Raw genomic sequence first — 15,776 nt, 5'->3', positions numbered from 1 at the left:
GTAACTTTGGGTTTAGATATGTTTATATCCGTAACAGAGTGTCTTGATTGCTGTTCGCGTAGTCCCTGTGCAATTAGAGGGAGTTTAGTCGACCGTGTGTCCGTCCTTCGATCCTTAAATTGATTCATTACTAAACTTGTGTATACATCCCTTGATGCCAAATTCTTCTTCCTCTCAATGTGTCTGCTATTAGAGAAGTTGTCACAATCAGCCAGGAATACTTTGTTCCACAAATCCTGAAGATAGTTCACCCGGTCTTCAGTCTCCACATCACGGAGGGACGTCCTTTTGTCGAGTAAGACAGGGAAATCTCTTATCGCGACACCCGTCTTTGTAGACAACGACACTACCTGCTGTGATTCTGTCGATTCTGTAGACGTGCACGGCGGCCGCCCACAGTCGTCGGAATCTGGTGTTGATGAACTTGTTGCTGATACGGGTGAATAAAAAGAGCGGCTTTTACTCCTCGTGTCACTGACTCCATCGCCAGGCCTGTTACTGGTGTTCCGAGACTTCCCTCCTCGGGAAGTTGTATTAGAGAGAGAGTGTCTGCTGGAGTTATTTTCTCCCGGGATGCACCACGAGTACTTCCGTTTGAATTCCTTCTGCGAGTTGGTCAGTTCCGACATGCGATATTTCCGACTTTTTTCCAAACATGTATTGTGGAAGTTCAGCTTCATTTCATCCCGACTCTTCTTCTTAAGAGCGGATGGATCAAAAGTTGAAACAGACATATCAATTTTCCGTACGCAAAATGTTCTTTTGTAAGTTTAGTTGTCGAAATGAGAAGAGCGGCGAGTCGCTATCTTTCACATGACGCTATTCTCCAGACTATCAAGAGTACAATGTTCAACAGGCTTTCCATGGATTCTCAAATACAACAAAATAGGTCTGTGTTCACGTGAAGGTTCAGCTCAATATTTGCAAGTCATATGAATCAGATGGTAGTGATCTCTGGGTGACTCCTGAGTGTCGTGTCTTGTAGAGTTCTGTCCATCAGCATACAGTGTCGGGGCTAGGAACACTACGACACATCTCAGAGGCGCTTTACCTTATGCAGCTCAGCCCGGAGATCCAGGTATACGAGTGCACAAAACAGGTGCGCGACAACGACAGGCCGAGACACCAGAGTCTCCTCCCTATTCATGGATTAGGATTAGTGATATAGCTAATCGGCTTCTCATAACCTTGAGTGGCTCGCTGTGTAGCATTATATTAAATATTGAATAATGTTTTCAGAACAAACCATATGCATGGCAACAAGACGTACTCTGGTCAGATTATGAACATACAGTGTTTACAAGGGAGGATTATATTCTGAGTGAGTGAGTTAGTGAGTGAGGTTTTACGCCGCTTTTAGCAATATTCCAGCAATATCACGGCGGGGGACACCAGTAATGGGCTTCACACATTGTACCCATGTCGTGAATCGAACCCGAGTCACTAGGCTACCCGACCGCCCCTTATATATTCTGAGACTGTAACTGAAAGTTATGATCCGGGTGAGGTGAAATAGGGTTTAAGCATCTAAGATCATTGAACTGATATAGCGATGTGCATGCACGTGTGTGTTTGTGTGCGTGCGTGCTTGCGTGCGTGCGTGCGTGCGTGTGTGTGTGTGTGTGTGTGTGGATGCTTGTACTAGTCCGGGCTAATGCCGATATGATAGTGCTAACCCACTGAGATACCATGCCACAGGTTAACATGAATAGTCTACTCAGACACAGTACACTGACTCCTAGCCGATATTCCTTATTTTAGTCCCTTATTGCCGAGCATCAGACACGGGGTATGATCCGACTTTCCCGAGCAGCCTTGAAATAATCCAGATTATCCTAGCTGCATGACATCATGAGCACAGGCAACATCTAACTCGGGAGCCCTCGGCAAATTAAGCTACAATCCGCAATCTGTCTCGCAATGGGTGAGTGAGTGAGTTGGGTTCACACACTGTACCTATGAGGAGAATGGACAACGGATGTTCGGCGTGACGAGCGACGTAGGCTACCCCACAGACCTGTCTCGCAATGAATGAAATAATAAATAATAATGAATCGTTTTTTTTGTATATATAGAGGTTATCACGCGAGTGTGTTGGGGGATGGTAAATATCCTGCATTAGGAATAAACATTGTATTTAGCGAGCCTTGGCCTTTAATTTGTGGAGAAGGTTTCAAGCCGCAGAGGTCTACAAGCACAGCTATGGCTACTGATCCCGCTTGGCTAGGCCTAGTGCCCTCGCAAAAAGTTTTCGAAATTTATATCTCCAAAGTTGCCAAAACTTATAAAATGCCTTAGCTACGTCACAGTTAGACACTGATTTTCAGTATATTAGACTGTTCTTTTGATAATGATAGAAATTATCCCTGTAGTTTATCCAGATTCCCGATGGTTAATTCTGACTCGATCGCCGAATGACAAGGGCGACGCCATGTTTGTTTATAAACACTGAAAGTAGTCCCTACTTGACCTTTGATATTTGCATCTCTATCCGCATATGACCCCAACGGATATCGTTTTTATCCGTTGGCTTTATCCTGCCGAGAAACCTACCCATTGTATAATAAATATAATTACGTTTCAGGTCACCGCAAGATATCAAAGACGTTATGATTTATGTGCTTTCATTCGCGCATATTTATTCATTATAAGATCATACGTTGTACCTTCCATTGAGTCGGCTCGTAAGTCAACTCCTGGGGTCCTCACCGGGTATTGGAATATAACAGTAGATTATGAGAGGGTGCCAACACCATTTTGGTACGCCGGATGCCGAGCGAGGTTCAGTGATAATCCTTGTGCCGCAGTACTGTACGCCGGATGCCGAGTACTGTCAAGTGACAATCCTGATGCCGCAGTACTGTACGCCGGATGCCGAGCGCGGTTAAGTGACAATCCTGATACCGCAGTACTGTACGCCGGATGCCGAGTACTGTCAAGTGACAATCCTGATGCCGCAGTACTGTACGCCGGATGCCGAGCAAGGTTAAGTGACAATCCTGATGCCGCAGTACTGTACGCCGGATGCCGAGCGCGGTTAAGTGACAATCCTGATACCGCAGTACTGTACGCCGGATGCCGAGCACTGTTAAGTGACAATCCTGATGCCGCAGTACTGTACGCCGGATGCCATAAAAATTTTGTTGAAATTTATTTTTCGACTATTTCTTATGCAAAGACTGACAAATCAATAAAATATTTAGCTTTTAGCTCATGAGTAGGTATGTTCATGCATTCTATGTACAAGCTGTGTACACTGATATGACTCCGGCATACGTTATATAGAATTATATTTAAGTAAAAACAAGGTCTAACTCGGGTTGAGAACCTGGTCAATTGTGGCGTGCCGACTTTATTTTGACAGGAAGGCGACTGGGCAATGAGCTAAACTAGATTCTGTACCGAGTAATGAGAAATAGTATTACAAGTATGTATATCAACTAGCGTTTGGGCGATAATGCTCCCAGCTGACCAATTATTGTGCCAAGACACAACTGTATCATCATCATCATCATCATCATCATCATCATCACGTCAGCGTATCCTAATTGCGTAGATCGATGCTCAATCACTGAATGTCTTGTCCAGAATCAATTATTTCCAGACCGCCGTCATGTGGCTGGCATATTGCCGAGTGCGGCACACAAACTTATCAGCCAATCAACAGGTATTAGAAGTCACGCAGCCAATCATCATAAAGACGAGGGTTGGATAGACAGAGAGATATCTATGATACTCATCAGTCATCACATTTACACATTGGAAGGAAATACAACTTGCCTTGTACTAACATATACGTGGAGACGACTTGAGGATCGGGAGGCATGATGGCCTCAGTACCAGTGAAAGACCACCACACTGTAACCAGATTGTTTAAATGTGCCATCCTGCCCGGGCGGAAGGATCGATGCTCACGTTATTAATCACTAGTTTGCAATAGTGAGTGAGTTGGGTTAATGCCAGTATTTCAGCTCAATGTTGGTGAAGATCACAAAGTTACGCATGTCGAATCGTTTACCACTTTGTTGAAACCCACGATCACGGAGAAACAAACCATCTAAGCAGACCATAGGTCATCGAATCTGGGATTCGAACCTATGATCGCCACAGAACCGTGAAGATCCGGGGTAGAATAGGTCTCCAGAAACCGATGCTTGTTGTAACAGGCGACTATGCTTGTCGTAAGAGGCGACTAACGGGATCGGGTGGTCAGGCTCGCTGAGTTGGTTGATGCATGTCATCGTATCCAAATTGCGTGGATCGATGCTCATGATGTCAATCACTGGATTGTCTGGTCCAGACTCGATTATTTACCGACCGCCGTCATATATCTTGAATATTATGCGACGTTAAACAACACCAGCAACAACAACAACAAAACAACAAACAATATGATCGCCACAATCAAGGGATGCAACTCTGCACAGCGAGTTGTAGCGTCATACCTGATTTGACTTTGTGGGAAAATTGCGGATTTCAGCGCGAAACCCGGGTCACTCGCTCCCTCATTAATAACCTGAAGTAGTAACAAAACTAACAAAGGCCTCAGTCCTGTATTCACCCGGCCAAAGAGTCAATAACCGGTCTGCAAGTGGCCTGTGGCTAGAATTATATGCTTGAGCTGCTCAGCTCTTAGCTAAAATAAAAGAGGGGCTTGTAGAATGAAGATTACTGACCTCCACAAGGATTATCCTACCAGAAGTTGATGACCACTGAACCACAGTGTCTAACATCAGTATCTATGACTTCTGTGCATATTGTAATGTGTTAATTTACAAATAATATACTGAACAACAAAAGTTCCTGTGACATTGAATAAGATTTAATGCAAAGTTGTGTTTTTTACCAAATCTGAAACAATTTCGGTTTGCAACAGATAAAAGTCTCCTGTAAGTGGTCAAATGGTTTAATTTGCCATACTGACTTCAGAAAATGTGTGATTTCATAAAAAAAAACCATGAACATGCCAAAATGTTAATTTACAAATCAATAGCGTGTGTGTCAACCTCTGGTTGCGATGCAAGCAACACATCTTCGTCTCATGGAATGGACCAGGCGTCGCACAAAGTCCTGTGGGATATCTGTCAATATCTGCTGGAGCATATTTCGAAGTTCCTGGAGTGTCTGTGGAACACGTGGTTGACGTCGAAGGCGCCGATCCATCTCATCCCACATGTGCTCAATTGGTGAGAGATCAGGGGAGCGAGCCGGCCAGGGGATGACACCCACGATGTTTTGTTGAAGAGAATCCTGAACAAGTCTAGCAACTCATGTTGAAAGGTAATGCCTGGGCCATGACGACGCAAAACGGTAGAGCAACAGGGCCTATGATCTCGTCGCGGTAGCGCTGTCCATTGAGATTTCCCTCTACCACTATCAAACGGGTCCTCTGTCTTGCTGTAATCCCACCCCATACCATAACGCTGCCGCCCCCGAACCAATCTTCTTCCATGACACAATGATTGACGTAACGTTCACCTCGACGTCGGTACACGCGAATCCATCCATCGCTGTGGCTGAGGTGAAAACGAGACTCGTCAGTGAATAGAACTTGTCCCCACTGCATGGCCGTCCAGCGTAGATGCTGTCTGCACCACTGTAGACGTGCTTGACGGTGGGTTCCTGTCAAAATGGGACGTCTGGCGGGTCTTATGGCGACAATCCCTGCACATCTGAGGCGACGACGTACGGTTCGTGAAGATATTCGTCGAAGGCCAGGGATGCTTCTTGCAGTCACTGTTGCTGGCTGGAATAGATTTCGTAGGTGTGTTATTCGAATCCAGTTGTCTTGTCGATTATTGGTTACGCGTGGCCTGCCACTCCGAGGATGGTCTCTAACTACTGTTGCCAACGTTGCCATAAACACCAAATGGTGTTTCTGTGGACGTCAACTTTTGCATGGAATGCATGCTTTTGTGTAGCAGTTGCGTTTTTGTGACTTGAATCCATACATATTACAATATATATATACAATATTGAAAACTAAACTTTACTTGTTTGAAAAATACACTTAAATATTGGTGTCACAGGAACTTTTGTTGTTGAGTATACTTTGACGCGGTTCATATGCGAAAACAAGGACCCTAGGACTCCTGTGGTGGTTTGACCGGTGGGACCACCGACATGGTCGGGACCGAAAGTCGTGCCTAATAAGTCAACTAGTGAAGATTTGGCAAAACCCTTCACAAGTTATTTCATATGGAATACTAGAAGGGACATTGTCGCATTGTCGCCCTTCCAAAAACAAGCAAGAAGTGTCAAAATTAACCAAAGCGCGACAATGCGACAACGCGACAATGACCCTTCTAGTATTCCATAATTTCATACAAGAAGTTTTTGAAGTCTAATCATATTTTGAGGGATACCTTGGATAAATAGGGGTGTCAGGCTTGTCGTAACAAACGACTAAAGATCATTTGATGGTCAGGCTCGGCGACATGAGTGACTATGTTCCCCGATTGCTTGGATTGTTGCTCATGCTGTCAGTCACGCGACGGCATCTTGATGCTGCTGACTGCAGCGTGCCCTCAGAAACGCCTTATCAGACGAATTACACTTTATTTCTAAAATGTTTAACATTATCCCTTTTATACGGTGGCCCATAAGGGACATGGAGTCTGTTTTTCAATATTTTGATATTTCACTTACTGTTATCGTAACCTTTTGCAAAATAACATGATTTGTCATACAAATATGTGATAAATCATGTATAAATTAGATATTGAATCGCTGAAAAGTGAAGCGAAAATTTCAAAAACTAAAATCAAAATGTCAAAAACAAAAACGAAAAGATGAAAAACTAAAATGAAAATGTCAAAAACAAAAACGAAACTGTCAAAAACAAAATATGCAAAAGGTTACGATAACAGTACGTGAAATATCCAAATATTGAAAAACAGACTCTGTGTCCCTATAGGGCCACCGTACTTATGGGCCACCGTACTTTTAACACGTTCCTTGCCATTACTGTCCAAACCAAATGCAATCAAACTTTATTTCCCTAGATAACACAAACTATAAACGGCAACAATTGAGAGGGGAGGTTGCCGTGACCCATGGAGTCTTTATACGTGGGAGGGTGGAGCGTCGACCACGTGACTCCATATAAATTGGGACTCAGGCCTACCGAAGAACGTGTTAGTTACCTAATACTGGTGCTGTAATCTAAATCGTCATATGTCAGGGGTATTAATTGCAATTATGTTTAGTTAGTGCACTGACCACTTCATTTCATTTATAACACATCCTAAATCCTGACTAAATAGTTACACAACGTGCATTCTACTGCTTATACTGTTAAATATATTCATGGTATGATACAACCCTGCTAGTGTTGTGTAGGTTCTTGTAATCGCCATGCAATATTTATCACTTAGTGTGAAAATCTTATTGTCGGTATATTTGTATGGATAAATGGAACGAATTAAATTTTGGTCAGGGACACGTTTAATTCAGTTAAACCGCCAGTTACAGCCTTTCAGCACCCAAATCGGCTTCCCACTTTATGTTCTAAACATTACATTCCTCTGCCACATACAATTATGGATAAGGGGTCATGTGGCCCTCGGCCTCACAGCTGGGGACTGCGGACAATTCTCAGGTCCAAGGCAGCATAACATATTAAAACAATTGAAATATAACAAAACAGATCTCACTTCTAAATTATGTCTATGTATTATTTAGATTATGGTATATGATAACAAACGATAAAAACAGTTTCTTCAGCAAAACCAATGGCATGTAGTTAGCAGGCAACACGTAATTGCTTTGGTGCATATATATATATATATGATATCAGGTCAAGTCAGAGCCAAATATCACAAAATCATACAAATACGTTTAGAAGCTGACGACTATTTTTGACTGGATATATTCTTATTATTCAGTAACTGTTTCATTATTATCAAATTTGTAGCCCACAGACCTGTTGTCCTGCGATGTTCCGTAGCAGCCATATGTACAATATGCATCAATAACACATATTTACCACTAATGAATTGCAAGTTGTTAGTCGTCAGCTTCTAAACGTATTTGTATGCTTTTGTGATATTTGGCTCTGACTTGACCTGACATGAGATCATGCCGCTATAGCCATCATATATATATATATATATGTGATATATGATAGATATATATATATATATATATATATATATATATATATATGTGCACCAAAGCAATTACGTGTTGCCTGCTGACTACATGCCATTGGTTTTGCTGAAGAAATTGTTTTTATCGTTTGTTGTCATATACCATAATCTAAATAATACATAGACATAATTTAGAAGTGAGATCTGTTAGACTGTCTCCCTCGTCTGCCTGTACCCCTCTCTCTCGCTCTGACTGTCTCTCTGCCTTTCTCTGTGTCTGTCTCTCTTCTCTCTGTGTCTGTCTCTCTTTCTTTTTATGTTTGTCTCTGACTGTTTCTTCTACCATCTGTCTCCCCTCTGTCCTCTCTCGCTCTCTCTCTATGTGTCTATCCCTCCACTTTCTTTGTGTCTTTTTGTCTGTCTGTCTCTCTGTTGTCCCTGTCTGTCTCTCCTCTACCCCCCCCCCCCCCCTCTCTCTCTCTCCTACAACCATACATGTAGTTTATAGTATTTATTGCATGGTATAAATTGCACACAAATATTATTTCCCCGCCTACGAGATTCATTGTTAACTCTCCAACCAGTCACAATCAGCTGTTCAGGTTACACCACAGTATACAGAACCAGCTCTAGCTCTAGTCACTGACGTCAGAACGGACAATCACAATGCTTTTCAGGGTAAAATGATACAAGCCCCACCTTTTGGTTGGGTCTACCTGACTGAGATAGCTATCACGCACTGAACCATCAGATAGAATCGCTACCTTTACAAACTCCGTTGACTTGCATGCCCTTTTATTCAGGATATTATAAAAGCATAAAGTCTATCACAAGTCTTACTAATTGGTGCTATTGTCACTGGCTTACCAAATCTGTAAATGACTCAATTATGAGCAGTTCAAGCTGTGAATGCATCCATTGTAACCGCCAATCCCAATCGCCAGACATCCGCATGGGTAACAAGTACATAAGACGTCGTAAGTGTAAGGGCAGTTAGTTCCCGTCTGTTGCCCTCGGCTGTTGGTGAGTGCAATTAACCCGTCTTCACTGAAACCAGGCATAATCAGAGTTGTGACATCCTATATTGAACATTTGATCATTTGCATGCTTCATCTGTGTATTCCCGTGTAGTTTATGAAGGCACCAACTCGTGTTTTATTTGAACAGTATCATATAGGATCTTGTACGTTGTAGCCCCATCGTTCAGTGCTGTAGAATGTCCAGGTCGACAGAAGCCGGGAGGTTGGCCATATATCGCCAGGTGATGGTACTGAACAATATATCAAACAATTCATTGAAGAATGAGATTTCCCATGTCGAGAGTGATCTCAAGTACAGGCTTCGGGAATTAGAGTACGAAAAGAAGGTGTTCGCGAAAGCGCACCTTGCTCCAGAAATGAAAATGAAAAAGAGGAAGAAACGACGGAGCAGTTCATCGCGTAGCGTTGATATGGATCAGCTGCTGAGACGTTTGGAGAACCACAGACTGACTGACAACTGGGTGACAAAGAGTGCCGGGTATAACTCCTCTAGAGTCCACGCAGACGACATTAGCGCGCGGGAAACAAGTCATATTAAGAATTCCCGAGACAGACCGGAGCGGGAAGTCGACCATTCCTCATCTTCGGAAGCCAGGCGCTTGAGAGACGGTCGTTTCAACATCGTCGTCTCAGACACGACGGAGTTAGGACCGTCCAAGGAGTTGAGTCTTCCTTCAGTGAAGGCGCCCAGGACTGGGAGTGCCACCAGCAGAAGAACATCCGACACCTTTGTGACAGAGCTGAAGGGTCGGGCCGATGAGGTTTCTGTGGATTTCATTGAGGACTCTGAAGCCATGTCAGGGAAGGTCCTCGATGATTTCACTGACACTGACAACAACATGGACAGGCTTTATGTGGACATGCCAGCCAGGCACCGGAGTGTATCGTTGCCAACGATTTCTAAACATTCGAATATGATTCTTAATCAAAACGGTATGCATACTCATAGATCTAAAAGTATTGGTGACACGGCAATGGCCTTCCAAAGTCAAGTCCCCTCCGGTTATAACTGGGCCCAGGCTGGGAAGATGAGGTCGTCCGCTGGGGTCGCGATGGGGAAGGTGATCCGCGACCTCAGTCACGGCATTCTGTACCGGGACCTGGATGACCGACAGTCCAACATGGTGTCGGACGTGGAGTGGAGCAGACTAAAGGCGTGTAGGTATCTCAGACATCGCAAGTCAACCCCACAAGAGTGTGAGCCGCTCATCGATTGAGTTGTACGCCGCCTTTAACAAGTGTGTGAGGCATATGACAAGAGAGCCGTAGGCCGCCTTTAACAAGTGTGTGAGACATATGACAAGAGAGTCGTAGGCCGCCTTTAACAAGTGTGTGAGACATATAACAAGAGAGCCGTAGGCCGCCTTTTACAAGTGTGTGAGACATATGACAAGAGAGTCGTAGGCCGCCTTTAACAAGTATGTGAGACATATGACAAGAGAGTCGTAGGCCGCCTTTAACAAGTGTGTGAGACATATGACAAGAGAGTCGTAGGCCGCCTTTAACAAGTATGTGAGACATATGACAAGAGAGCCGTAGGCCGCCTTTTACAAGTGTGTGAGACATATGACAAGAGAGTCGTAGGCCGCCTTTAACAAGTGTGTGAGACATATGACAAGAGAGTCGTAGGCCGCCTTTAACAAGTGTGTGAGACATATGACAAGAGAGTCGTAGGCCGCCTTTAACAAGTGTGTGAGACATATGACAAGAGAGTCGTAGGCCGCCTTTAACAAGTGTGTGAGACATATGACAAGAGAGTCGTAGGCCGCCTTTAACAAGTATGTGAGACATATGACAAGAGAGTCGTAGGCCGCCTTTAACAAGTGTGTGAGACATATGACAAGAGAGTCGTAGGCCGCCTTTAACAAGTGTGTGAGACATATGACAAGAGAGTCGTAGGCCGCCTTTAACAAGTGTGTGAGACGCTCATCGAGTGAGTTGTACACCGCCTTTAACAAGTGTGTGAGACATATGACAAGAGAGTTGTAGGCCGCATTAAACAACTGTGTGAGATAGTCAATGAGTGAGTTGTCGACCACATGTAGCAAATGTGTGACACAGTCAACGACCGAATGAAAGCAGCACCTTCACCTCGCTCTTGCCTTCATCGCCCGTCGCATCACCGGACTTCGAGAAGCACATCCAACAGCTTAGCGTGACGAGTGAACTGGTAAACGGGTTTAGGATGGGGGAAGGACGCTGTTCGTTGAATATGACCAACTGATTTATAACTGTTGTATAACTCGAATGCGCTTATCCTGATATAAAGATGTTCGATTAGTCCAAGGATGTCATGTTTTATTGCATATTTATCAAATTATTCTTGTATTATGAATCTCATTAAGTGCCATTGTCGGTAGAGAGTTGCAATATACACCTGTCATTCATCTGCCATTATTGACTATTCATTAGTTTGGACATATTAGTGCCATATTGTCTTTATACCAAAACAGGTGATGATGTATTACGTTTGTTTATTTTGTGTTATGTAACCATGGCAACTGTGAATGCGGATTGTCAGTGTGTTGTCCGATGAACATATTAGTTAGATAACCTTTTTGCTGGGTTTCGACTCCGTGTAAACATGCTTAAATATCTTTCATTATCTTAGATAATGTTAACACGAAGTTAACTGAATAATAAATTTCGAAATGAATTATAATTTACGCCCAAACATGTTTGCAGTGTTACGGCGACTGTTTGCAACCTTGTAACTTTGCTAATTATTTTTGTCCAATCCAATTTTCAAGTGCATACTTTCTTTTGCCCGGCAGTTTACATTCTGTATTTCTATCACTATTAATGTTATTTTTCATCCATTGTGTTTTAATAGAAATTGGTTTGATACAAAATAGTGATCTATTCATGAGCTTAATGAAAATGATTTATGTCCAATTTCTGAATATGTGTCATCACATCATGAAGTATCATGTCTTCATTTTACACGAAAGTAGTTTTCTAATAAAAGTAAATACACAAATAATCTGTTTATTGTTGTAATTATTATTTTGCTTCTTTACTGACTTTAGCCAGCGGGTTGTGGGGTAGCCTATGCCTGATTCATGTGCCTGTCACACTGAAGCCTTTGTTACCCCCACGACGGGCAATGTGCAATAAGCCTCTGTTCGGCGAGGCTGCAGAGATGACTACAGTACTGGTGAAAGTAACGTCACACTTAACTCACTCCAACATTACAAACCGACCACCAGGGTGACTGAAGGGTACTGGAAGACTGTCGAAAGCGGCTTCTTTCTCAAATGATTCGTTGTTACTTTTTCTCTTGATTACCTAGGGTAGTGAGGCAGACGTATAATACTTGTTGGCTGAAACTTAAACCGTAGAAACACGGATCCTTTTCTCAACGGATTATTTTCTAAACATTGAAAGATTAAAGGGTGATCTTGAGGTTTAATCGAGATTCTACCATGGAGCTGACGAATGTTTGATTCTGATTGGTCAAATAATTGGGTGAAATCAGGTATTTAATTCCATTAGACACCTCAAAAAAGCATTATTATACAGAACCTTGTGTGTGAATACATATATATATATATAAAAAAAACACATCCGCCAATGAAGACCTTTGATAGGCACTCCTGCGGTGGTGCCTTTATTCCACGACCCCAAATAGTTTTGTTTTGGAAGACGATTACGGAGCGTGTGATTTCAGCACTTTCACTTGGACATTCATATATAAACTACTTATATTATTATTATGATTTTCTCCCTCGGAAATGACTTAATATATATGCAGACGAATATCAACTGTGTGTGTGTGTGTGTGTGTGTGTGTGTGTGTGTGTTTGTGTGTGTGTGTGTGTGTGTGTGTGTCTGTGTGTGTGTGTGTGTGTGTGTGTGTGTGTGTGTGTGTGTGTGTGTGTGTGTGTGTGTGTGTGTGTGTGTGTGTGTGTGTGTGTGTGTGTGTGTGTCTGTGTGTGTGTGTGTGTGTGTGTTCGCACAGGGAAACATGCATAGATCTACACTGTCATCTTCTCGGTTAGTTTCTACAAATGGCTTAAAGTATGCAGCTATTGGTTAGGAGCTGACCATCTACGAGCTGGGACTAAAGTTACTCATGCAATAAAGGGGTGGTGGGTAGCCTCGTGGCTAAAGCGTTCGCTTACACGCCGGACCCGGGTTCGATTCCCAACATGGGTACAATGTGTGAAGCCCATTTCTGGTGTCCACCGCCGTGGGATATTGCTGGAATATTGCTAAAAGCGGTGTAAAGCTAAACTCACTCACTCGCATAGTCTATTGACATTCGAAAATACACCGCAGTCACTTTCACTTTAATTGCCCTTTAAGCGTGTTCTACGCTCATTTGCATAAGTGATTAGGAGTTTCCCTATAGGCACGCACACTTCGGCCTCTGTGGTCACGTGCATCACCTTCTGCTCTTGCAGGCTGTAAACTTCATTGTGATTTGATGTTGCTTTCTAATGCAACGCCGCGGTATTGTAAATGTACACCTCAACAATAGCTACATTCAAATCATTAGTTCCCTTATTTTTGTGCCGGCCGTGTAGTCTACATTACGATGCATATAACAATGCTCTCTGTTCTAAATTAAAATAAGAGGTATCTAATATGCAGTAAGACTACCTCAAATTCCAAAATAGAGTACAGTAAACTACGGTTATAACGAACTCAAAGGGACTACAAATTTTAGTTCGTTATAACCGTAATTCGTTATAAACATATATACAGCATAACTACAGCAAATAGTCGGGACTAAAAAGTTAGTTCGTTATATCCGTTAGTTCGTTATAAGCGTGTTCGTTATAACCGTAGTTTACTGTAGGTTTATCTCCTACGTGGCTTTGTCTAATACCTACAACGCAGAGTGAAATTGCCAAGGTTAAGAGTCGACCACGGAACTATATGCCACTACAAAGAGACAAACACTTGGTCGACAGTTAGATATTTTTGGGTTCTCTGAGTGAGTGAGTGAGTGAGTGAGTGAGTATGGTTTTTCGCCGCTTTTAGCAATATTCCAACAATATCGTGGCGGGGGCCACCAGAAATGGGCTTCACACATTGTACCCATGTCGGGAATCGAACCCGGGTCTTCGGCGTGACGAGCGAACGCTTTAACCACTAGGCTACCCGACCGCCGTTCTCTGAGAAGGAGGAAGCAAACAGGTTTTGGGTGATCCGCAGCTCAGTTCTGGGTCCACTTGCACAAAGCGATCTTAGCGCTACAACAATCGTAACTCCCATATTCTACTATGGACATAAGATAGTCGTAGCTCTAAGATCGCTTTGTGCATGTGGGCCCAGGACAGGACACCCAGCATACCCAGTGTCCATTTTGTAAAATCCTCAGGCCTAAGTATTGTTTTCAGATTTGTGTCCTTAGTGTCAGCGTCGGGGTCCGGCCTCGTTCCACGGAGAGATTTTGCCACTACGATTGTCGTAAGTCTGTTTTAAAGTATGGGAGTTACGATCGTCGTAGTGCTAAGATCGCTTTGTACAACGGGGCCAGGATCCGACGTGCTAGTGTTGGAATCCCAAATTAGCCCTGGGCCCCGTTCCACTAAGCGATCTTAGCGCTAAGATGCTCGTAACTCCCATACTTTAACACAGGCATACGACAGTCGTAACACTAAGATCGCTTTGTGGAACGGGCCCCTGATTATTACTGTTGGCCTGTCAGCACGCCATCCATGCTCATGGGTGTCACCAAAGTGTTACACATCTACGGCCCCACTCACTTTGGGCTTTCCTCCAACATTTATCAATAATTGAAATACTGTTCAACACTCGGGGCGGTGAGGTAGCCTAGTGGTTAAAGCATTCGATCGTCACGACGAAGACCCGGGTTCGATTCCCCACATGGGTACAATGTTTGACGCCCTTTCTGGTGTTCCCCGCTGTGATGTTGCTGGAATATTGCTAAAAGCGGCGTAAAACAATACTCAATTACTGTTCAACACTCACGTGTAACGTACATGTCTATCTGTCGACCCCCATGGGCACTTAGAGTTAGAGCGTTTTCCCCAGCAAACCATGCGACCAAACTGGTCTAGGACGTGTTATCGGACCCTGAAGGCGTGGATCGTTAATCACAATATCAGGCACTGGATAGAATGGTCCAGAGTGAATAATTGACAAGCCGCCATCACATAGCTGGACTATTGCGTTAAACAATAATCAAAGATAGCTCTGTCGAAAAAATAACTGTAATGATATGTTAGGGTATTCTTTGATCTTTATTCCAAACAGAATCAACATGTTCTGATAAATATATTTTATACAAATCAACAATGGAAAGCATGTACACTGAAACAAACAGGCATATGTAATGCTATTGTTGGGACATTTGAACACGTCTAAATCGTCAAAACCAATATTTCAATATAGTTCTCAAAGAGTCCTTCATTTACAAATATTGTCTTCAAATGATTCGCAATGATATGATATGATTTAAAATACATTGTATTTTCACAACCACCAGCGATGGCAAGAACGATAGGGTACGCCATTACATCAAACTGGTTAATTCCTTTCTCATTACTGTACATTCGGGCTGAACAAACGTCATAAGGGGTCATTCGTGACCACTCGTGACATTCCGGGACAACGGAAAGGGGCGAGTGGGGACGAATGCAACAGCTCATGGTAAATATAGGTGTTTCAAAAA

This window comes from Haliotis rufescens, unplaced genomic scaffold (assembly GCF_023055435.1).
Source record: "Haliotis rufescens isolate VD_foot unplaced genomic scaffold, xgHalRufe1.0.p SCAF_2, whole genome shotgun sequence".
Lineage (NCBI taxonomy): Eukaryota > Metazoa > Mollusca > Gastropoda > Lepetellida > Haliotidae > Haliotis > Haliotis rufescens.
The sequence above is the reverse complement of the archived record's forward strand: the minus strand, read 5'-3'. Positions refer to the sequence as shown.